Genomic DNA, 26,807 nt, shown 5'->3' with positions numbered 1-26,807 from the left:
ACACATCAAGTTGGTGGAGTGGTGGTTATGTTAATTAGTTTGACTAAATCTTTCCATAATGTGTTCATAAATCAAAACATCCCATTGCATTCCATAAATATGCATTACTATTATTTACTAATTATATATGACTAAAATAAAATAGTTAAAAATTAAAGGTGACTTTTTTAGGAAATTAGTTAGATTTGCTTTAAACAATTCTTTTGAGGAACACATCCATACCATTTTCAATTTTGAATCAATTATTATGAGTACTAACTTTCTGATTTTAACAAAATGAAGTAATAGATATTTACCCTAGTTGGTTTTAAGAATTTCTAGAACAGAAACCAAAAAGAAATCAGAAAATAAAATTAATTTGTAGTTTTAGGTAGAGCAGGATTTTTTGTATATTTGATGTTTTTCTTGTCTTTATTTTGCCTTCAGATATATATTTAAGTACAGTATCTGTTTATCACCCTGCTTATTTTGATTTTGTTGATTTTATCTTCTTATGCCTCTTTGAGACGGCATTATTAATATTAAGCTGCACAGAAAAAAGGCAGCCTAAGGCCTGCTTCTAGTTCTATCAAATAATTGGTTATATAACTCGTAAAAATAATTATTTGGGCTCAAATCATGGTTCTGACCCTGTCATGATCTTTGGCTATTTTATGTCTCAAACATGTGGACTTTCCTTCTATAAAATATAGGGATCAGTGTGTTAGTCTTAAGGTTCCTACTAAGGCAGGAGCCTGAGTCTAAGCAAACCATAATGTAGTTTAGAATGTAGAGTATTGAGCCATGAAATCTGCAAACACACTTGTCATAGTTCTCCTTATTTATGATAATCAAAGTTGATATTAGTTTATAAATATTCATTAAAAGCTTGGTCATATAAGTACCAGTGGTGGGTTGTTTCAATCAAGTCAAACCCACTAATTTTGCTGCTTCTACTTGTTTGGCAATTATGAACCGCTATGCCAAGCAAAATAGATCTTTTTTTCTATTTTTGGCAGAGGTTCATGGTTGGCTGGCAGCTGGTCCTGGCAGTTCTGTTTGTTCCTCACTGTTGATTCTGGCCCTTTTCCTGTCAGAGAATGCCAGATTGCTAGGATACATTTCCTCTTTGATAATAGAGTGAGCATTAGCAATAGATGACTACCAATTATTTGCTGGGAAACATAAAAGCAACTTATAACTACCTCCTTGCCAATAAGCACATGCTTCAAAACCCAACTTTTGATTTTTTTGGGGGGGGGAGAGGTAAGAAAATAATTATGAAAACTTTTAAAATTGGCTTATATACTTCTTTGGAAATGCAAGGTGGCATTTTCATAAGGGCATGAACTTTGGGGTGAGACAGAATGCAATTTGAATATCATAACCACTCACTTGAGGGTGTGACCCCTCAGAGGCACTTACCCACCTCTCTGATTTCCATTTCCTTACCTTTAAAATGGGGAGGGTATACTTATACAGTAGGATGTTATAAGAATTAAATTTGAAAAATATGAGAAATGCACAGTAAAGACCATCTGTTAATTATGAAGTTGAAAATAATTGTCCATTTACAAATTATTATTTAGTGAGTATTTAGTGATAAAATGTAAGCATGGAGTGAGACAAAAGAGACCCGGTCTCTGCATCCTGTTCTACAGAATTCTTACACAGCATACATATGGGTTTTATGGATTTGTTTCATTTTCAACTTACACGAAATCTATAGCAATGTATTCAATTTCTTTATAACAACCAGAGCAAGTTTATTAGATAATCTTTGCATATAGGTATGAAAATAGCTGTTTGAAAGAACATTCTCCACAATAGGTAGCCTGAACTTTATGGAATATATCAAATTACCAACAGGATTACTTTCTCTTAAATTCTATTGAAGTTAGAGAGCCTGGAAACTTCAGATGCTCATTTGATTTTTCCATGTTTATTTTTAAAACTAATAAATTATTCTTCTGCAGCCTCTACCTTGCCTTCATCTAATTAGTATTGAGGCACAGGGAAAAGTAAAGTCAGAAAGAAGATTCAAGAATTGATGTAAGCGTATCTAAACTAAAGAAATTCAAACTAAAGGGAACAGATATGTCTTCTCACATAGCCCACAGAATTCCTCTCAGTTCTTTTATACAAATTTGACTAGATGATATTTTGGTGATTTTAATTCCCATGTTCAAGCCCACAGTGGGGCATAAAATTTACTTCTAGATGAGACAATGGAAACTTTGGGGTCACACTATCATGAAGCTGGATGTCATGACTACTCATTCATAGACAGTCTAGCATTGTATGAAATTCCTAAAATTATAGGAAAGATGCAATATGTTTTGGAGATACATACTTGAACACCTAATACCTTATCCATATTTGTGAGAGAATTCTTCCTCAATTCTAGGAAAAAGTATGTATGTGGCCTAAAAGAATAGTAGCTCCTTGAGGAAGGTGAGAGCTGTGGAATACACAGAAAAACTGTTCCAAGTGGAAGCAGTATTCAGATTCATGTGGCTCCTTATTTAGCAGCCACTATCCAAGTGGTTGTCTTACTTGGAAGTGATTCTGATCTCACATATCTGGTTTTATCTAAATATAGATACAGGTTATATCAAAAATTTATACTGTACCTCTGTTTTTCTTTGTAAAATAGAATCTCCACCTGACAATGAGGAAACCTCCAAAATTTAAATATACTGGGAATGGTGATAGTAGAATGAAAAAAGGAGATTTCTTTAACTGTATTTCACTTAAGTTTTCTGGACAGTCTGACCCATAACATGGCATTATTAAATACTGGTTCAATGTGCTCCTTTAATTTTTATCACTTAGTAAGTTCTACTCTGTTCAGGACACTTTGAACATGTTATTTAACTAGTAAAATGCACAATTATGTATCCTTATTTTTATTTATAGAGGCTCACCTATGTCCACCTGGCAGAAGGCAAAAATGGGTACTCCACTCAAACCACAGTCTAACCTACTGCCCTTTTTGGTCTATCCCATGGCTGCTTCCTGAACATCTCCTAATATTGTTAGATAATGCAGTGATCCCACCTCAAAGTAATGATTTGCAAGTTGGAGATTATTGCAGGTATTTAAAAACTTCTATTGCTACAGAAGCCAAGAATCCTATTCTCCCACTGGTTCCAAATGGTGATTAAGAGACATGACTACCTTGGAAACTTTCCCAGGTCTTAAACTAGAGCAAAAAGTCCCATTTGATTTCTCTTGATTTATCTTTTGATTTGGGGCTATGACAAATGAATGACTCACCTGTTTAACATAGTATCTTGGTACACATGACTTTCTTTCTTACTATGATCCTGAACTTATTTGTTATACTGGAGCCTCACTGCAGGATTAAGCTATCAAAAAGATCAGTGCCTCTCTGTCTCCACCCCCACATACGAAGTTTTTATAAGAAATTGTCTAAATCTATGAATCCCTGGTATCTTAAATGGATCACAACAATGTAGGGTTCTCTTTGCACTACAGGAGAAACAATTTCTAAGATGTTCTGAAAAGGATCAGAAATGTGTAAGGAGTTACTGGCAAAACTGAACACTGACTATTCCAAAGAATGTCTAAGAGCAGTGCTTATTCATTTTCTCATGCAGATAGTATAAAATAATTGTAATCTCTTCAGGTTGTATCTGCACAAAATTTCCTTCTTTTTAAAAAAAATATATATATATATATATATATACTCTTGAGAATTGCTTTTCCCAAAAGACTACTTCTTATTCATAGTTTTATGGTATTGGGACCTGAAATATAAAGTGGTGTTCAAATTCTTTTTGAGTTCAAAAAAATGAATATATATATAAAAGTTTAACTTTCATCACTCTGCAAAGAGTTTACAAAATCAACAGAGTAGTTACTTCTTTCCAACCACCAGAAACTCTGGGAAATTTTTTAAGAAATCATTTTGTTTTTGTTGAGCAAGTCAATTCCCACACAGAGGATGAGAATTGAGACCCTTGTCAATACCAGCATTTCTAACAGTACTGCCACTCTTCTCTCAGTCACTCATTACTTCAGGTTTTAGAGCCATTATTGCATTTTCTCTCTTCCACTTGTATCCCATTGTATTTGTATCTCTTGAAACTATATTTTATATAAAGGGATTTGTAAATGCTGAAAAATGATGATATACTAAGTATTTTGAAGTAATTGATAATGGAAGCTTCTAGGGGCCAAGATAAATGTTATGGAAATTAGAAGTTTGAGAGCAAAGAATCATTTTTGATAGAGTTTATGTTATCTGGGCTGTTCTAACTCTTGTTCACCTTACATAGTTTTCTCAGGTTGGGTTTTTCATTTAGAGTTTGTCTTAGGACTTTTTTTTTCTGTCTTCCTACACACACACACACACATACACACTCTCTTTCTGTCACTATTCTTATAAAATTTTCCCATCCTTTGCATTACCTAGCTTAGTCCATGACATCACCATGCACTTAATTATATAAATTAGAAAAAATCAATTTCAAAACCCTTTTTCCCCCTTTCACTTGCAATATGCAAACTTGTACACAAAGTGCAATTGATTTATTCCAAAGCAGCTCTAGAATCTCTTAGTTCCACTCTATTACCTCTGTCTTAGAAACCCAGGACCTAATCAAAACAAAAGAAAAAAAAGCCCCAAAACTCCAAAGCTAACAAATTTAATCTGCTCCCTTTTTGCAGTCTGACTATTACCTGTGCTGTCATCAAATCTACCCTACCTTTGTATTTTAATCTTGCATTCCAGATTCAGTAAATGAGACATTATTTTCATGTTTTCCCAGAGTCAACTTTTTTCCTTAAATTTGTTTCCTTGAATGGCTTTAGTGCCTGAAAAAGTCTTGGGGATCTTTTAAGATTCACTCAAAGTGTCATTCCTTGAAATAATTGTGCATAGCTAACTTCTCTGCCGGCTTCTACAAAACTTAATGCACCATGCTGCAATTATTTCTTCACCTGCCTTATTCTCTTGTAACTTTGGGGCTCCTTAAATAGACAATAGAGACTATGTTCTTATTCATCTTCAAATTTCCAAGCACTAAGTGCTATATAATGCAAATTTGGTGCTCAGTACATTTTTGTTGAATGAACTGATTGATAGTCAAAACTATCTTCATTCTATCACTAAACCATACTTTAGATTCCCCCCCCCTCTGCTGTAGCTCTACCATGTATTTTCTTTTTTTATGCATGCTGGAAAGAGCATTCTCCTGAGAAAATGAAGTGAATGAAATTAGTTTCCCTATTAAATTCCTACTTATTGGTAGACCCACATCAAGTAGTTAGTCCAACATACACTGTAGAGCACAATTCTGAAATATGGTAAAACAGTCTTTTATATATTCCATATTTGAGAAATGTCTTTGCTAGCTAATTATAGGTCAGTTTTACAATATAGACAAAAAAAGTAGAATTTACTTGGAAAAATTTGCTGCACACCAGCAAGTTTCTCAACTTGAGAATTGAGACCCTCAACAATATATTTTTTTTCTCTTGTGAAATTTCCGCCCATGCAGTTGTGAGATGTTAAGCACTACTCAGCATCTTTCTTATTTTATGTATTGATTATGTTCCCACTGTGTAAGAGATATGATCTTGGTCCAGCAATCATAATCTATTACTTTACAGGAATATATTTAGTTAGCATTTTAATTGACTATATTAGCTTTAACTGACTCAGAAGAATTTTCCTCTTATGCAGATGGACTCTAGATAATTAAAAGAAAGTAATCTGAGTTTACTTAATTTTTCCAAAGATATTGTGGATTCCTAATGTTTATATAATGGACAAAGCAATTACATGTTCTTTCCCCTATAATTAACAAACTTTGGTTTGGAGTTGGGGTGCTATAGATCTCACTTCTGCCTATCTGGCTTCACTACTTATTTTGCAACAGGGTAGTTACTTATAGAATGGCCTGGGTATTTCTAAATGTCTTTGTTTTTTTCTCTTGAGCCATGTCATGTCTCAGAATCAGGTTCTTGTTAATTGGCCATGTGGAATTTTTATATCTGGGCATAGTGTAGAGATTGAGTACATGTTTTGATGTTAAAACTATATCACTTGAATTCTGGATCCTCACTTTACCAACCATATACAAATTACTTAAACTTTGAATTTCAATCACTTCATTAACAAAATGGTGAGAAAACAATTATCTAATTGTATTATTGTACCAATTAAAGATACAGAGCACATTACTATTTAAAATATTTAATAGCTGATAGCTCTTCCTGTTATTGTAAGTAGATATATCTGCCCTTGTCAAAAATCTGAGTGACATTCATCTGCAGTGTCAACAGACCAAATTCAAAAGAATTCCACACTGAGGAAGGAAAAGGTATCTATCAGATCCACAGTGAAGGGCACCTAAAAGGTAACAAGAGGGATTTACAGCATCATGTAAGGCAAGCCAGGGGGAATCAGGGTTAGGCTACTATAGCTTAACCTTTCCAAGGTTGTTGAAAGCTAGAAACCTACTGAAGTGAAGCACACCCTTCTTTCAAATAAGAGTAATTCCTGCACCATAATGCCCCTAGGTGGGAAGCAAAGAGGGAAGACATACAAATCACCGCCCGAGCAAAGTACACTGACAGGATCCAACTTGTAGATAAAGATGTTGTGTGTTTTAAGTAGTAATGTCAGTTATCATGTGAATGTGACAAAAATCTGTGGATCTGATAAATTTTTTTCTTATAGGCAAATTCTCTAAATTTAAACAGAAGAGAAAGAAATTTAACTGCCAGACATTCACTTATGTATTTCAATTTAATGAGCCTATTAGTGCTTCTCAGTACTGGCTGCAGGAATGAACCATCTCTCCTCCAGAGATCACAGGTGAATGACAATAAACCACAATAGTAGTAGCATGTGGTGAGAACTATTGCACTTAGGATGCCAAACAAGATGGATGGAAAGGAAAAGGAGGAACAGCTGCAAGTGGTTGCAATAAGGAGCTTCCTAGGGGAGGAGATACATTAGCTAAACAGATGAGATGGGGCAGAATACATGAATGTGTTTTACAAATGCCCTTCTAATTGTGAAAAGAGAAAAATAATATCATGAGCAAATGCATTGCTCAAAAGAGAAAAGTTAATCAAAAGTAATCCTTGATATTCAAAAAGAAGTGAACTCTTATTCTAAGCTATTTATTTATATTAATCATATTTAATATAAAGTTATAGTTAAGTCATCCTGGTAAATTAATTTACATTCACTGATTTATAAAACACTCTAAAACAATAAAAACATATAGATGTCTTAAAATATAAGAAAATATTTTATATCATCATCTTCTTAACCATAAATTTTACAGAATTAAAAAACATATTCCTTTAGAATACATTAAAAAAACCCACAATTGCTCAAGTGTCAGAGAAGTTATTAACCTTGGAAAGGAAACACAACAGAAATGTTCACTACTTATAATAACCCTACTTTTTGGTTTTGAATTTGCAGTGTTTTATTTTGACTAATTGAAAAGGTATGAGAATAAGCCATAAATGACATATTGTGCAGTGACTGCACAGTATATCTGTATAGAAAATATATAAAATTATAGACACAGCAATTTAAATCAATACATATCTATTAGAATCCATTAAGTTTGCAAAAATGTATTCTATAATTTGACAATTTCCAAACCATATAAGACTATTTAAGTACATCTAATAACTAAAGAACTAGTATTTTAAATATGATGTGACAATTGAGAATGTAATATAAAGGGAGGATTCTGAGTGAAACACATTATTCACATGTGAGCATTACAATGTTTATTAGTAACTGCTGAGGATACATAAAATAACTGCTGTACATTGAGATGAGTGTTTTGGCTCTTGCCAAGAAGTCAGTTATTAAAAAAAGGAAATTTGCTCAAGTTTAAAGTATAGAAAGAATAGCCATTCCTTTCTCTACTAAAGCAGAAACTTTGATCATATTCTCATTGTGATTTTTTTATCTGTTGCATAGCTAACCTTGGCACATACAGTCTATGCTACAGGAAAAAAAATGTATTATTTAAGCTATCAGGCACTGACAATTCTTAATTTACACAAAAATACTTAAAAACAAAAGTCTTAAGAAATAATTATAGTATAGAGTTTATTATTGCCTGTGATATGTGTGCTTTTTCTCCTGATAACAATACTCTAACTCCTATCAAAATTTATTACTCAATTAAATTCAAATTTTAGTAGGATATATCTTATTCCAAGACAGTCAATCAAAGAAGTTCAAACACTACATAGTTACAAATAGTCTCATAATAATTTAAAATCCACACTAATTTGGATTTTCCCATCAAATTTTCCAAGAAAAGGGATTCTGGCTACAAAATTCAGATATTCTACAAAATATTCTTCATTTTATATTTCCTTTATCTGATTTGTAAAATATTATTTTAAAAATCAGTGTCTTAGGAAGCTGAGCCAGGGTGCTTGTGAGTTCAAAGTGAGCTTCAGCAACTTAGTAGGGCCCTAAGTAACTTAGCAAGACCCTGTCTCTTAATAGAATATTTTAAACAACGGGGGCCCGGGGATGTGACTCAGTGGTTAAGTGCCCCTGTGTTTAATCCCTAATACCAAAAAATAAAAATAAAATAGAGGACTAGTTAGTAAAGTTCTTGCCTTATTGACAAATTATATTCATTCAAATAAATGAAAGAAAAGGGATTTAAAAAATCAGAGTAAAAATATTCTAAGTCAAATTATTATTATTATTTCTTTAACTGAGCTCAATGTTCTATGAAAGTATAATAAATGAATGAATATATTGCCTTTTCTGTAATGATACTTAAATACATTTTAGTTATTTTAAATTTGTTAAAGATCAGTTAAAACTTTTTGATAAAGGCAGCTTTCAATCCTAGGGGGAAAAAAAAGCAAAAAAAAATAAGATATGGCTTAAGGGAACTGCAAAACAGTATGTTCCAGTGTCAAAATTACCAGTTCACAGAGCAAAGTAATTAACAATCTTCTCAAAATCACTAGAGTGCAGAGAAATGAGCAATCTTCCAAAGGACTAATTCTATTTTATTGTCAGAAAAATATACTCGGTGATAACATAAAGCAGCTATTTGTAGGGGCTGTATAAAAAGAAAAAAATGTTATATCATTTATATAAACTAAGGTTTTCTCAGAAAATCTCAAATAGATAATGTCACCAAAATATTTGGGACTTGAACAAATGTGAGAACTATGATGACTATACCTTTCAAATAGAGTGGCATCACTTCTTCTGCATCTAATCTTCCTCTATTAAGTTGGTTTAATTTATGGTTGAGATTTCTCCTTAGATTATAATCTCTGTAATCTTAGAATCACATGTTCTAGTTTTCCATTTGCTATGAAAGTTGTTTCACTAAATACATAAGTGGTTTTTAATTGTGCCCAATTTTCTTCTTGTTTCCCTTTATTTTAGGCATTTCATTTTTATATTTTACTTGTTCTCATATTTTGGAATATATTCTTTTTTTAAAAAAAATATTTTACTGGGGATTGAACCCAGGGGCACTTTAACACTGAGCCACAACCCATATCCATTTTTATTTTTTTATTGTGAGACAAGGTCTTGCTAAGTAGCTTAGGTCCTCATTTCTTAGAATTTTAATAGTTTAAGAATTCTTTTTAGCTTACAGTTAATCATAAAGCATATACTAGAAATCGGATCCACATGTCTTATAGCTCTTGAGGATCAATATATGCTCCTAAAACATTTATGATCTAAGTTTTTCATACATTGTAAGGCAATAGTATTTATGTGAAGAGGTTTATTTTTGTTGTTGTTTTTGTTTTTGGTAATGAAATGGAAAAAAACAAATACTGAATCAAAATGCTATGTGAGGTTCTTTGGAGAATAAAATAAATATTTACTTAAGATATATGCTGGCTCATTTTAAAAAGGCTTTGCAAGAGTTTACAGAAACTAAGAGAGCTTGAAAAAAGAAAAAAATAAATATTGAGAGAGTGAAAAATAAAGTTAGGAAAAGTAACACAAAAGAAAAAATAAAACCAAAAGAGCAATAATATCAGCAAATGTTACTACTAATATTGCTAATATTTATTAAGTGCCTCAGGCATCCCAGGTAACTTTAAAAAGCGTTCTATATATATTTATTGATTTTTAATTAAAATACACAATGCTGCATATATTTAGATAAAGGCATATTGCAGATTTGGTTCAGCTTTGGCCAGATTATGCATACATAGAAAGAGATCAGTAATCAAGGTCATCATCCAAAATGTAAAAACAAATAATGCCTCAGACAGAATGTTTGAGATGATGAAGACAGTAAAGATAAGGGGTGGGGCAGAACCAAGAGCAGGACAGTATAATAAGAGGAAATATTTCAAATAATGCCAGAGAACAGACACTGTTTGAGGGATAATCAAGTAGGGAAGGTATCCAGAATAACAATCTATAATGTTTGCCAACAATCTATTTAAAATGCAATAAATTAGGAAGTTATCAGAGTGTGCTTTCCCCAGAGTTCTTTTAGATAACGGTACTGAATTGAAGATTAATATTGGTAACCTATTTAGAGATTATATGTGTTAGGGTTTAGACATGAGGTATTCCATAAAAGCTCATGTGTGGAACAATGCAAAAATTTTCAGAGGCAAAAGATCAGATGATGATGTATGACCAAATCAGTAGATTAATCCATTGACATCGACTAACAAGGTGGTATTTTAGGCAGGTAGGGTGTGGCCGGGGAAGTAGGTCACTGTGCATGTGCCTTTGAGGTTTATATTTGTCCATGATGAGCACAGCTCTCCTCCCCACCTCTACCCTTATTTCTCTCTCTGCTTCCTGTTTGCCATGTCCTGAGCTGCTTTCCTGCTCCATGCCCTTCCACCATGATGTTCTGCATCACTTTAGGCCAAGAACTATGGAGTCCAGAACTATGTACTGACCCTCTGAAACTGTGAGTCAAAATAAGCTTTTTCTACTCTAAGTTTTTGTCAGGTCTTTTGGTCATAGTGACAAAAAGCTAACTAAAAGAATGTGTATGATGAAAAAGCCTCCTATTCAAAACACTCCAGTAAGTAATATCTCAGATGCCTGTAGAGGAAAATGGACTATTCACAGTACTTTCGTATTGTGGGTGCTTACATGGGATACATGTGGAAGAGATGACCTGTTTTAGAGTCTGGATATAAGAGGTCTTCTGCAATCCTTTCTTGAAGAACTCATCCTCTGTTTAAAGGGATTAAATAGAGGATGTAAAGGGATTTCATGTCTCCTCATATAATAATAAATAATATATTATTCTAATATTAGCTATTTATTATCCTGAATCATGGTGCTCCTTTCTCTGGGTTTAGCCCTACTAGAGAGACATTTCAATCATGGCTCTTTAAAAGCATATTGTGTGGTACAGCAAAATAAATCTTCAACAATTTTAGAACACTGTAACATGACAGTAGATTTTGTGTGACTACTTTTTGGTTTTGTTTATTCTCTTTTTTTAGTGTTTCCTCATGTTAAAGCAATACCAAATATCAAAGTCAGTAACAGTCAGTAACATCTGAACTGCCCGCAGAGGAGGATTATTTAACTGTAATTTTTGTATTGATGTTCTCAATCTAAACCAATACCAAGTGTCAAGAGAATGGTGTTTGGTGTTTGGGCGGGTGGCTAAATTTAAATGTTTGAGTGGAGAGAGCAATCATTAGCTGGATAAATGCTAACTGTGGTCATTCTGTTGAGAATGAATGGTAGGGTGTTAGGAAGAAAGGGAAGAGAACCGTTAGATGGCTGGTACAACAGTGCTGGAGGCAAAATGTGAGGGCTGGGCATGATAGAGCAGAGGTGGATGTGTCTGGATATATGCTAGATGTGGACAGATGTGGACATGAAGAAGATAGAGGATAGAGAAAAGTAAAGTCATGGCTGTGGTGACTGCTGGGTCAAAAATTTTAGAAGTTCTAGTATTAGGAATGAGAAGAAAGATAGGAAGAGGAAGTCAACGCTAGAATGTGTGAGATGATGAAGACAGTAATGATAAGGGGGAGGGGTAGAAACAAGAGCAGGACAGTAAAATAAGAGGAATATTTCAAGAACCTGTGAAGACATAAAAAATGGAAAGATCATATACATCTATATTGAAATCATCAAAATGTTTCAAGAAGTAGTCTGGAGAGTATAACCATGAATGGGTACTAAAGTCTTCAATGAATGAATAGGAGGGCCCAAGAGCTTGTAGAAGGTTCACAGAAAACCTCAACAAGAGGAAATGGGCAGGTAAATTGAGGCTTTGAGATGCCAAACAGGCCTTCTGCGGCTGGAGAGGAGAATGTCCTGAAGGAAGCAGGGAGGACTTGGCTATGGAAGGAGCATCAAGAAAACTGGGCAAGGCAAATGTGGTGTCTGAGCTGAGACCACTTAGGTGATGAGAGGGCTGAAGGACAGAAGCATAAGCAAGAGGAACAACAGAAAGTCTGATTGGGGGAAACGTAGAAAAATGGTTATAGTTGAGATAAAATATGAGGAACAAGCTGGGAAGAGTTAAACATCATAAAATAAAATGCTTAAGTAAGTTTTTTTTTTTTTTTTTAATTTGGAGTTAGTAATAATATTAAGATTTGGGGCTGGGATGTGGCTCAAGCGGTAGCGCGCTCGCCTAGCATGCGTGCGGCCCGGGTTCGATCCTCAGCAGCACCACATACCAACAAAGATGTTGTGTCCGCCGAGAACTAAGAAAAAAAATAAATAAATGTTAAAATTCTCTCTCTCTCTCTCTCTCTCTCTCTCTGTCCTCCTCTCTCACTTTCTAAAAAAAAAAAAAAAAAAAAAAAAAAAAAAAAAAAAAAAAAAAAAAAAAAATAATATTAAGATTTGTAGGCGTTCTTAACCTATTTGGTGTGTCAAACTACTTAACCTATTTAGTAGTTTGTGAAACTGAGAATATTGGAAATATTGCTTTTATATGAATAAAATACAATATAGAGCTAAAAGAAAACCAATTATATTGAAATGCACTTATACAAAGATTAGAAAGCCAAATATATGTTTTCTAGCACATTATAATAACATGTTTATTGGCATATTTAAATAATGAGACCTAGAACTAGGTCTAATAATATTTTGAATTGCTACATCAACAGTTGAAATAAGTTATGAGACTATCTTCAGTTACTCTTGGTGAAAGTGATTTTATATTTGAAGGAATGTTAAAGTTCTACTAGAAATTATTGAACTTTACAATGTAATTGTTTTCCTCATTCCAATTTCAGGGACTACTCAAACTCTAATTCACATTCTGGATGTGGTCCTGTTGAGATTGTGATTATAAGTGGGTCGTTGAGAAAGGGGAGAGGATAAGATCCTCAGGAAAGAGAAGGTCAATGAATTGGGAGGCCAGGGCATTATTGGAGGAATCACCTACATCTATAACAGTATTCTAAGAATTTGCCACGAGCAGGCATAGCTGGATTCTGAAGTATCTCTGGGCTTAGTGTCTTGTGGAGCCACTCCTCTGTAATCTATACACCTGGGAATGGTCTTGCTTCTCTGTGGTGCTTGGCTTTTGGTAAGAGTCAAGTGTGCAGGGTCTGATGGTAGAAGCAAGACAACTGGCTGGAAAATTCATACTCTTGAAATATGCTCCAAATTATTTATTTACTTTTGGTCTGGCTCTATAAAATCTAACTCTGGAATGCCATCTGCTTCACTGAACTGCTTCCATACTGTGCATGGCCCACCTAGAGGCCCACCTTCTCTCCTTACCAGAATATGGGAAGTACTTTGAGCCCTGAAAATTCCTTCATAAATCATCAAAGCTGGTCCCTAATGTAATATCGAATGGACCATTTAGATTTGTTGGCATATTACTTTTCAGTTTAAGTGTTTTATGCTCCTCTTATGATAGCATTAAAGTTTTTAGTTACATTTGTGAGAAATTTCCAGGCTCTTATTTTTTAACAATGATAAATTCATTTTCTTTTATAAACATTTTTCACATTATGTTATAATCAATTCATGTCAAATCTCAGGAGAGAAAATTTAAAACCCAACTCCCCTTCTCAACATAGGCAATTATCCTTATATTTTCCTAAGATGGCTATAAAGTTTCCGAGGAAAATGAATTTTGAAATAGTATTTTTATAGTTTTTGCATACATTGATTACAGACCATTTAATTGCTTTACCTCACATATTTATTGATGCTGTATCAATACAGAATACAAAGTAATAAAATGATGATTTGAGGGGAGAAATAACTATCCTGATATTACATCTTTAGGAATATAGGCTGTTTCTAATCCTTCTAAGTATAAAAAAGAGATATATTAATATTATTTTGTGCCATTAACATATTAACTTTTACAAATACAAATGTGAGCTTGTTAATAATTATAATTAGATACCTAAGATATATCATTATATAAGATTATCCATTTTCTCATTACCAATATTTGAAGCAAATTATTATCCATAATCATTTTGAAAACTTTATGGCCAAATTTCTCATAGTTTGGTATTATACAAAGTGAGACAACCAAATTACTATTTAGTGAACCTGGAATTTTTCTGATACTCAAGATTTACAGAAACAAAACTTATTTATGAATCAAGATATCTCCTTTAGGCTCATTTCCTGTAACTTTTTTGATGCAATTATACTGTTTTAAAATGGTACATTCTTCTAATTTCCAATCTGGTTTTCTAAAGCAGTGATCATATGAGTCACTGCTCATGCTAGGGAGCAATTTTAGTTTCTTTAGTAATATTTCTTCCAGACTACACATTCACAGTGTATCTTTCTGATTTCAGTGCACACCCCAAAATGCAGCTTTTAGAGGGAAAGTATTGTCTCAAAGATTTCAGCATTGTAAAATATCTAATCCAAAATAGAAAACAACAAAAAAACTTTCATAATTTTCTTATAGTAGTAATGACTGAAACTGTTCCTTAAATATGTCTCTCCCCTTGCCTATGTGAATATTTGAATAGATCCAAATGTATATTTGTAAATGATAAACTTGTGTTTACTTACTTTGTTTGGATTAGAGTTCTTTCAACTTAAGTGTTGACATAATCTTGGATAACTTGCTCAGTATTATAAATTCTTATTTTAATCTCAGCACCTACACTTCTTGGCCATACCTTATTGCTTCAACTAAAAATAACCCTGCCTTTTGAAGATAATGTCCTAGCATATCCATAACTTTCCAACCCTCTTCCTCTGAGTTTTTACAAAGTTTATCTCTGACCTAATTCCCTCTTTTTCCTCACTTTTAATATTAAGCAGAAATCTTTTTCCTTTCTGCTCTCTTGTTTATCCACTGTTCATTTTTTTGTTGTTGTTGAGATATTCTTTCTCCAGAAAGGTTTTGTCATCCTCAGATCAACAATAAATATTGATCATTTGGGGCAATCATAGAAATTTCATTCTATTAATTTAGGGATAGACTTATGACTTGGTTCTGAATATCATGGGAGAGTGCTTTTGGAGTGGCTTTTGGAAAAGATCCATAATTTAAATATTGACTTCCAAAAGAGATGGAGCCTCTTGTTCATGGTATTAATTATAATATCTATATGTGAGGGATAATCCCTAATGCTTCTTCAGCATTTTGCATAAATGGAAGCTTTTGAATAAGGCCAATACTGGGGCCTCTCAAGTGGAGAGAGAAGAAAACCTGTTTCATGATTATATTTTTGAGACCCTGATCATATCAGGACTAATTGTATCTATTTTCTCAAATAATTTTGAATTGAGAATTTATGACTGACCACCAAAATTGTTGTGATTGTATGCAGACTCTGTTTTGCTCTTTATTTTTTAACTAGAAGTTATGAATCTTGGTTTTCCTTGATCTTCTATTATATCCTATTATTCTGAAGTTCTCTTTAATTTTCCTATTGTCAGTAAATGGTTCTGTTTCATGAATCTGTTGGTCATGTTGGTATATGATTCTTCTGGTCAATCTAAATGTTTAGTCATACCAAATCCCCAAACTTCTCTCATCAAATCATCAAAAAATACTTCTGGGTCTTCTTTCAAATAGTCTTGAATAATACTGCTTCTTCCATCTTCTACTATTAGCACACTAGTCGAAGCTGATTTCATGTTTTGCTTGGACTATCATCACTAGGCTCCTCACAACTCTGTTTCCAGAGATGCACAGAAATTTTTCCCACCATTCACAATATGTCTGCTTCCTAGCATATGCTTCTCAAACTAGTGCTCAAAGCTTCTGAAAGACAAGTGAGACTCTGGGTGCTCCCTGAGCTGTGAGCTAACCATCCACTACTGGAGCAAGGCTGGGTCATTCACAGGGTGAGGTTACTAATCATCAGGGCTGTGCATTTCTTCTTGAAGTCTAATTCACAAGATATTACATTATATAAAAACTTTCCTTCATTTTTCTTTCTTGCCACAAAACTAGGAATTCTGTACAGGTGTTGGGGAAAGGCTTTGAGATGTCACAATTCACTGAAAATAAAGGTGATTCATATTTAGAAGTGACATAAATTAAGCTATTTGTGAACCTAGATCTATGTAGACTAGATTTATCCACTTGAAATCTCAACATGAGCATGCACAAAATATAAAAGAAAACCAAATATTTGGCTATATCAAAATGGTTGCAGAGGTAGCATTCCTTAATAATATCTAATTTCCTTTATTGAAAATGTAAATTTATTAAATTATGATGATGGATTTATAAAAATGGCATTCAACTGCAGTATTACTGTCAAATAATATGCATTCACAATATTCACATGGTCACTTTATTCATAGAAATCTACTTCTCCTGAAAGATAGAAGACTTTTACAAAGTTGCTGATGTAGGGATCACTGAATCATATATAGTATCCTGTCATAAGGAAAGCAGGATAAAGTAAGCTTAAAACCACCATATGTATTACCTTCCCTTTCCTTCCATTTAGAGCTTATAGTGTAAGACTAGAAGCTCAGAACTTTAGGTTTGAAAATGCCTATAAAAGACATCGCAAGGATGATGATGTCAATATTGCACTTTCATTTAATAACATGTGAATTAACTATGAACATTCAATCTGTCACCTTGTCACTTTTATAGTGCACTATTAAGGCACCAGAGAAGGGCACATGGGAATTAAGGAGTTAAATGTCCAAAAGTTCTAATCATAAAATGATTTTTTTACCCCTCTTTCTTCGACTGGAGAGTAAAGGACAAACGAAAGACAAAACATGTTTTTAATCACAGTGATTAAGTCAGTGGCTATTGTTATAGAGTTTAACTTAATAGCTTGGAGTTAAAAAAATAGTAGATTAAATGTTTACATTACATCATCTGTGGTAACATCAGGATAAATTACAGATTTATTAGAAGACATAAGGTCCACAAAATAAATACACAGTAACTTTAAGTCAAATGGAAAAGAGGGCCTGTTCTTTTAGTATCCACCCTAGACTTCAATCACCCCATCTTTCTGGTGTAAAACATCAATATCTTTTAATCATCTTATGGCAATAAGCCCTGCAATTCCTCTCCTTACTTCTAACTGCCTGGCTGTATATATTTTCCACAATCACCAATATGATTTTTGCAAGTGAGAAAATCGGATCATTTTAATCCTATGTCAAAGGTATCATATGACTAACTATTTCTGTCCTTAGGAAGAAGTCCAGCCTCTGAAATGTCCTTAAAAGTCCTCCTTGGTTTGGCTGAGGTATCTATTGCCTGTTTGAAACTAAATAAAAAAAAAATAAGGGCTTAGAATAGGCACGCTTACACATATATGACAAATGTATGATTCTCTGTGGATATTTATGAACAAAGATCCTTGTTATCTAATAGCCTAAGTTTTATAGCAAATATGAATTAAACCAAATTAGCTTACCTAAATTAATACTCAAAACACTATAGCTATCTGTACATTCTCTTAATTTAGCTCCTAATGATTAGAAACAACTAAAGGTTATAAGAAGACAATTCATAATTTCTTAGAGATTTTTTTTTGTGCTGAAACATTTGAGGTGTTACATTTGTCTTGATGTGCACTGTAAATATTCCATAAGGAATCATGTAAGACAGCAAGTAGTATTAAGGGCAGAAAGAAGTAGAATTACAGATTACTATGCCTAGTAAAATTTCCAAGATTCAAATTTGTAGATCAAAGGCTATTCAAAGACTCAAATTTGTAGATCAGCACCTGACATATAATGCCTGTACCTAATGGGGAAATATATCAATTTTTCTGAAGATCTAATCATAACCTTAAGTTGCCCAAATTATTCTTGTAACTATATTTTTCTCTATGTGGAATTCATAAATGATTCAGCATTCATTTACTAAATGCTGTTACATGCCAAATAGTTCCCTAGGTGCTAGAGATCCCCAAGTCGAACAAAGCAGATAAGAGCTTGCTCTCATAGGGCTTAGATTCAGGAAAGACTGGAGACAGACAATGAACAACTGTTTGATTTTACTACGCACTGAACACTTTTAAATGGTTATAAATATTATGAAGAAAATAAGACAGTGTTGTGATATGTAACTAACAGTTACTCAGAGTGAGGGGGCACAGCATAAACTGGTGGTGATAATCTCAGAGCAGAAACAAATGGTAAGAAAGAGCCTGGGTTGCCAAAATGCAAAGATCTTCAGGCAGTAGGTGGAGCAAGTACAATGCCTCAACCAGGAGTGACACCTCTGTGTCCCGTAGATATGGAGGTCAGTGGAGAAGGGAGAAATCACTTAATGGAGATGAGTTTGGCCAGGTCACACAGGGCCTAAGGGCCATGAGAAGGAACTTAGACATTACTCTATGGGACCTCTTTCTAAGAGGAGACTCACATGATTTGAGTATGTTTGAAAAGACCTCTCTGAGTGTGCATACAGTCAACTGCAGGAGACTAAGATTGGAAATGCAGTATGACCGGAGAGGAATGTAGAAATGTAAAGACCTTAGCAGGTTTTAAGTATGTGAACTGAGCCCACTGTACTGTATCTAATTGTATATTTGTTGAATGAATGAATTAATAGCAAAATGGTTACAAACATTAAATCTAGCAGTATATTAAAATTCTTGGCTACATATTTTGTACACAAAACTGCAATAAAATATTAAAGTATTAAAATTCTTCAAATTTGCAGGAAGGTTTAACATTTCCAGCTACATGCTTTTTTTTCATTACAAATAAATTAAGCAATTTGCAAATAAATCCAAACTCAAACAACAAAATACTAAAATGTTACTATTCCCTAAATATCTGACATTTCATAATGTTAATTCTACAGTTTCTTTGTGCACTTATGGTTGGACTAAGATAAATAATAGAAGTTTTGCAAGTAAGAATTGTCCATTAGTTAGGAAACAGAGAGAGGGATGTCAAGGGGAGAGGAGAGAAGGGAGGGGAGCGGAAGGAAGGGAAGAAGGTAGGGAGGGAGAGGAAGACACCAATTATGTTTCTAAACAAGCATACAATGTATCTTCTATACATAGGCTATTTACACTGGAATGTCCAATTACTTCTATGGCTTACTGAAATTGGCCCATACCACCTTTTGAGAGCCAACTGTTTTCAGGAACTTTATGAGCATTTGTTAAAAACACCATTATTAAAAGTCAAATTAAATAAACTTATTAAAAAACTTAAAACAAAGGTAGCAAATATTCAAAATCCATCACCTCCTGATTATTTTACTACTCTTCAATGTCACCAGTGCTCTTGAAGTTATGCCCCTCACATCTGCAGAGGGTAGTACTTTACACTTAGTGGGTACTAAGTAAAATCATGTGGGAAGCTTGCAATCGGACATGGTGAGAATATTTACACCACAGATGTAAACAAAGGGATTTCCACCATCCCCAGAAAGTCTGTTATTGAGCAATTACCAACATATCACTTTTATAAGCATGTTGACATTGCTGGCTTGACTATAGCATTACCAGTTACAGACTGTGAGTCCAAATCCCAGAAACTACATTCAGTTTAAACTGAGGAATGAATGCCAGATTAAAAAACAAATGAAGGTGTTGGTTATCATAGTTCATAATATAGAAAAAGCTTTAAAAACAAAATGATACCATTTTCTTTTATCAAATTTGTAATGACTGAAGAGAAAGACAATAATGTTAGAGTATTAAGTGAGAACAAACACATTAAATGACATAGGAAGATAAACAGATAAATGTTTTCAAAGAACTGCAAAATGAAGTAAAATTTTAGTTTCATTATTTAAATTTAACCTGTGGAAAAATCAGTTTACAAACATACTCTCAAAAACTGATCACTTATGATTGGAAAAACTGAACGGAGTAGAAGTGCTTAAAAGAATATTATGTGTAATTTTAAATAAAATTTTCAAAATCTTGAATGAGAAACAGAATATTTGTGTAACAATCAATGAAAGGTGGATATGGCATTTAATAAAGTTAAAACATAAAATTATATATGTACATAGAGTAACTAGAAATAAATTCAATTAAACATTAACTATAATTATTACAGGGTACTTTGAATATAAATGAATATTTTCTGTTACTTTTAGATTTTTCGAATTTCTAAATATTCGAAAAAGGCAAAATACTAATGTTTAAAATTAAAATGAAAAATTTAAATTCACTATTCAATAAATTTTTGATTTGAAAAAAGTATGCATGTGTTATGGTAAATTGCATGAAAATGTAGCTAATAGGAAGATAGTACTTAAATTATTAAATTGTCTGATATTGTATTAAGGATGTGTTATTGGTTTAATATGTAACATATCATTAATTTAGCTATTCATCACTACTCTTATAACCCAGTTATTCCTGCCTGATTTAGCATTATGTAGTATTTTATATTCTCTCATAAAATTCTCAAATTAACATTAGTTTTAATTCAGCTCAATGAAACCATGAAGATAAAAAAAAGTCTCAACTATTAAACAAATCATAAGAGTGCAATCAAAAAAGAGAAAAAACCCTCTGTCTCAAATATATATTCAAAATTAATCAATGATGTGAGAAAAAGAGTTTGCAGAAAAAAAATAGGCTAACACAAAAGGAAACAGAGATCAAGGTACAGGATCTGTTTTATTATATCAACACGGGCAGACAAGAAAAAGGAGTTGTGCAGAGAATTAAAAATCATTCTTTAGATTTCCTTTTGATATGAGAGAAGTTTGGATCTTATTAAATTATGGTCTAGAATTAACCATTTTAATATCTTATATTTTAAAAATACTTTTATATTTTAAAATATTTGGTTTGAAATCACGAATAGAATCTATGTAAGGTACGAAATATAATTGTAGTGGCTGGGGTTGTGGCACAGTGGTAGAGTGTTCACGGAGCATGAGTGAGGCACTGGGTTCCATCCTCAGCACCACATAAAAAAAATAAGTAAAAAAAAAAGTATTGTGTCCATCTACAACTAAAAAGAAAAAGAAAAAGGAAAACATGATTGCATTCACATACCTAGTATATAGTAATTATCACAATCAAATTAACACATCTATAACCATCTGTGGTATACGTTAGATCCCCAGAATTTGTTCATTCTATAACTGAAAGTTTTTAACTATGCTTTGACACCTAGATAATAATCAACAAACTCATGGTATGTTGTAACTTTACTTTTGTGACACATAAGGAAAAAATATCAAGTTTCAGGTTTCTTTGATAATTCAAAACTACTTAGGGAAATGTTGATAGTGGTATGAATATCAGTTCTACCTTTACTCTTGGGAAGCCATATGGCATAGAAACTTATAAGTATTTAACTGAAATGACTGGCTTACCTGAAATTTTGACTTGAGACACCACTCCATCTCCCCCATCACTGTGTGCTCGAACCTCTACAACATACTCTCCATCTCTGGGGATGGGAACCTCTATGGAGTGTTTATGAGTTGAATACAGCTTGCCATCATGCTGTCCATCAGGTCTATAGAGTACCTGATAAAGTCCAAAGACATTCCTATTAATAAATTCAAACTAATTAGCAAATGCCCTAATACTAAAATCAGAATGAAAGTACTTACCCTTGCATTTATTAAAAACAAACGAACAAACAAAATACATTAGCACTTTCACACCTGGAAAAATTTAATGTTATTTTCATTCACAGAACTTGATTTCTGCTTCTGGGGGAAGATTATACAATAGGTTTGCCATCAGAATCTGAATTTTATTTTTTGATATAATAGAAAACAAAGAGATCGGAATTATATGTCTTTTTAAGGGAAAAAACATAAAATGAAAGTTCTTTCAATATATTGAAATAGTCTAAACATACTCTCTCTTACTTTAACCTTTTTTCATACTATTCCTAAAATTTAGTATCTGATGAATGTGAAATATATGATAGCATGTGATATAGAGAATACATAGTAAAAATCTTTTCTCTTTTACTTTGCTGTGTGTTTAGCAACACTAAGATAAACATTGTCAAACAAAACTGAATTCATTATGTCTTTCCTCATTAAGCTATAATTACTCTAACAATTATATTCTTTAAAAAACAGTTATTTTATGTATCTTGATCACTTAACATAGCATTTCCCTAAAATTCCTTGAAGATGTTTTCTCATTTCAAAAAATTTCAGACTATGCCATCTAATGTTGCTATACAGGTAAAATAAGAAAGCTGAATGGAATTCACTGAAATGGAAAAAATTACACACATCAATAAACATCTGTAAGAATGAAACCTGTATGAGGAACATTTTAGTACTCTTGTATACCTTATATCCCGTCACTGTAGATTCATTTGATAGAGCAACAACATGATCCCAGGTAATTATGTAGCGTGAACCGGACCTTACTGAACTGATGATTCTTGGTGGCTGGCTAGGAGCTGTGGAAAGCAGCAATAGGTAATCAGTGGTCACCATATCCAAACTCAGGTCTGCAATCTCATTGCATCAGGAAGTATACTACTGATGATAGCAATGATGACAACACCACCACCACCCAATTTGGAAAAGTGCTTCCTATAGTGCCGGAAAGACACTAGGCTAAGCACTTGATAGCCATGATTTCTTTTAGTGTAAGGTAGAGAATATAACTATGTTGTATTCTTTTCTCTCACACTCCACTTGAGTTTCTTTCTCCACCACTTTTTTGCAACTGCAATTTTCAAGGTCACCAATCACCTCAAGTAGGCCAAATCTAATGTCGCTGTCCTATTCTTTTCAAACTTAACATCCTTGGAATAGTTCACAGAGCTGTACCACTTTTCTTTTTCTTGAATCTCTTGTTTTTTTCTTAAATGCATGGTATCTTACCTTGATATTCTTTCTACCTTGGTCAGAATTCTTTCTCATTAATTTTCATGACCTAGATCGAGGTCTTCTGTTCAACTTCTAAATGATGTCATTACTTACAACTTGATCCTGCACATCCTTCTCTCCTCTGTGTCTAAATCTTTCCAAAGTACCAAAATCAAGTCAATGGTTTTAAATACAATTCTAATTATAGCCCTCTTTTCTCTCTTGGACTTCTAGACAGATGTGCCCAAATGCCTATCTCTACTTGAACATCTGGAAGACTTCTTGAGTGTAATGTAACCAAGATGGAACACTTGTTGTGTACCTCCAAACCTGACTCTTGTAAGTCATTCCTATTCTTTTTTTTTTTTTTGAATGACACAACCAAATTCCCAATTTGTAAGGCAAAAATTTATTCAGACCAGCTATCTCACCCACGGCAACGCAAATTTACAGGAAGAAGTCAACTCTACCTACAGAGAACGTACCACTTCTGTCCTCGTTACCACTCCATGCTAGCCAACCACAATCCTCCTCAACTATTGATATGGCCTTCTGATTGGCTTTTCTGTTTTCTCTTAACACTAATCATTTTATACCCCAAAACCAGAATGATATTTTTTAATTACTCTCTGCCTTAAAATCTTGCAATGTATTCATACAACACATAGAACCCAAACTTCTTCCTGTGGTCTGTAAGATCCTCCATAGTTTGATAAGTAGAACAAGCACATTTCTGAATAAGATTACTGTTTATTTATTCCTCTGCAATGTTTTTATTTTGTTTACTAATGCTAAACTTTTCTGATACAATAGTATATTTTTCTAATGACTGTAACAGACACTCCTTGACATTTTCATCATCAGACCAGAAGGAAATTCTCAGATTGAGAAAGGTACACAGAGGTTTGGAAAGCAGCTGTTAGCTGGCAGAAACTTCCTGGTCTTCTAGATAGGACAAGAGTCTTCTGGTGGAGGCCTGGGTTTCTCAGGCTCTAAGAACACTCATCTGATCAGAAGCAAAAGGCCTTGATCTAAGTGAGTGGTTAAGACAGACAATACATAAGGCCTATTCCTTACTAAGCAGAAAAGAAATAAAATGAACATTTAGGTTCTAAGGAAATGTCAGGCACTGCATTAGCATCATCCACACACACTGTCTTATCAACAAACATCTGATGGTCGAATTTACCCCATCTTACAGCAACTACAATGGAGGCCTCCGTGATTCCTGGATTTTTATAAATGTGCTTATTGACTGAGATGCATACCACATTTTAAAACATCTTTCCTTTAGAAGAACCCAGTTTAAAGAGGAGAAGCTTTTGAACCAGATGACTATAATGAAGGCAGTTTCCATGTTTTATACTAAAATGAGTCATCTTATTCAAATTTCATGATACATTTGGCACAACAAAAGGAAAAATAAAAACCTTTCTTAATGTATTCTTTGTAACTTATCCTGAATGACCAATTCCTTTATTCCTCTGACTCTGGCAAGAAGCTGTGTAATAACAGTCTCCACTGAAACTCATGGCCAATTGAAGCAGTGACTTAGCTATTCCCTTGTAACTTGGGAGCAGAAAGAATCACTTTGTGTGCCAAGTAGTACTTCCTTATTTCCTAGTTTCCAAATATGAGAGTTACATAGCATTTTCACATGTACACTCAACCTTTACAAATGAAAGACCTGACACAGAATGATTTGTTTGCATAATCAGCCTCTTAAGTATATATGAACATACTTATGACTTATGTTTTCAAATAATTCTAAAATAAATAGAAGTGGATGGATATGTGTAAAACATGGCATTATGATTTCTGTCTGAACTAGATGCTGACTATGAAATTGGAATGAATTTCCAAGTAGATGATAAGTTTGGTCTCTTGCATCTTGATCTTCATGCTGAGTTTTTCATTGTGGTGAAGAAACAACAATAATTTGTGTGAAAATTTGTTTGGCAGGGAGTGGGAGGGGTCTACAACCTGAACCATAAAATAGAACAAATGTAATGCTCTTGGCTAATCAGTAGGGAGACCAAAAGAGACTCTATATGAATTAATGGGAGGTTACATTATCATTATTAGAAAAGCAAGGAAGTAAATAAACAAAGCAGGTCTACACTTTTTTGATAGTTGACCTTAAATTTCATTTTCATTTGCTGGAGTAACAAAAGTTGTATTTAATTTTTTAAATATTTATTAATACATTTTAATGTATTACATACATTGGGTGTTATATTCATACATGCATAAAACATATTTTGATTATTGCTATCCCACCACTACCCACCCTCCACCACCCCTCCCCACCCTCCACCACCCCTCTCATCTCCCCCAATTCCCCCCTCATCATTAAGCCTCCCTTCTATATTCTTGTCTATTTTTTTCTAGATTTCACATATGAGAGAAAACATGTGATTCTTTCTGAGTTGTATATTTATTTCTATTTAATGCATGGCATTTAACACTTATCTACATGTTGTTAAAAGCCCCACCATACTCAGTGTCTAGTGCTCACTCATAATAGCATATTAAACCATTATAGAATTGCCTCATTACTTGTCTCTCTGCTCGTATAGATTATAAGCTTAGTGATGGGAGGTGTATTATTTTTGAACACATTATATGCTAAAATTGAGATCTAAAAAGTGTATGTAATACTTTGTTTTACCTGTGGTACTTACTCATTCATTGAACAAATATTCATTAGATTCCCAGTTTGTACCAGATAATGTACTAAATGCTGATCATGCAGTAGAGAACCAAAGAAATGTGTTCTCCTTCATATTTCTTATTTAAATGTTAAGCAAGGAATAAAAGTGCTTAAGTTCATATATAATTATTAAAATCATTGATAGATCAGTGTTTAATTTTGTTTCAAGAAAATGTACTCTTCATAAAAGTATTAAGAAGCGAAAAAAAAATGCCTCAGAAAAAAACTAACTCCCATTTTTAATAATGAATAATTATAATACATTTATGAGCTACAATAGTGTCACAAAATAGTGACAATCATGTTACAAAAGCAACAATTATATCCCTTCTACACCTTTGTGAAGTTCTCCTACACCTTTGTGAAGCTTTACTTAGGGGAGATACAGACTAAGACAGATGCCTTCTCCAAAATAAGAACATGAAGCACTTCCTAAACATCATTTTGTGCTCACTCAAAAAAGCAACAATTATATCCCTTCCCAGAAAAAAATGAGAAATTTGTAAGAAAAGCAGCCCTTTAACCTCATTTACTTCAAAGAGGATCAGAATAAAATAATACATGCTACCAGTTATGGAGTGCTTGAAGATATTTAGCATTTCCAAAAACTAGCTTTGTATCATTTTATTATTTGCTAATTCTGTAAACTTTCATATCAATTTCCAAGTACCCTCCTTTAAATTGAAAATTTTATCTATCCAAAAGTAATCGCTGACATGTGAATATTCCTCTACTTAATATAAGAATTGGTATCTTTTTACTAAAAAAAACAATCTACAGATGGTATTTAAGTGGAAAAATAAGAGTAACAAAAAAGGACTAAATCTCTAAAGAGATATGATGACTTTAAATTATCCAGGTCCCAGATCAAGTATTAGCACAGTTTATGACTATGAATGGCA

At 33.2% G+C, this 26,807-nt stretch overlaps 1 long non-coding RNA gene across 1 annotated transcript in view; it reads right to left on the bottom strand.

Moving 5' to 3' along the window:
- LOC144374966 (uncharacterized) overlaps positions 1–22,769 on the bottom strand; it is a 37,537-nt gene extending 14,768 nt beyond the window's left edge. Inside the window, exons 1-2 of the long non-coding RNA XR_013434189.1 lie at positions 22,665–22,769; positions 21,720–21,876 (exon numbers count right to left, since the gene is read on the bottom strand). This is a non-coding gene — a long non-coding RNA (uncharacterized LOC144374966). The remainder of the gene's footprint in view (positions 1–21,719; positions 21,877–22,664) is intronic.
- Positions 22,770–26,807: the final 4,038 nt, after the last annotated feature.

Source organism: Ictidomys tridecemlineatus, unplaced genomic scaffold, assembly GCF_052094955.1.
Source record: "Ictidomys tridecemlineatus isolate mIctTri1 unplaced genomic scaffold, mIctTri1.hap1 Scaffold_974, whole genome shotgun sequence".
NCBI classification, from domain to species: Eukaryota; Metazoa; Chordata; class Mammalia; order Rodentia; family Sciuridae; genus Ictidomys; species Ictidomys tridecemlineatus.
Note: the sequence above shows the minus strand (reverse complement) of the source record. Positions and strands in the feature narration are given on the sequence as shown.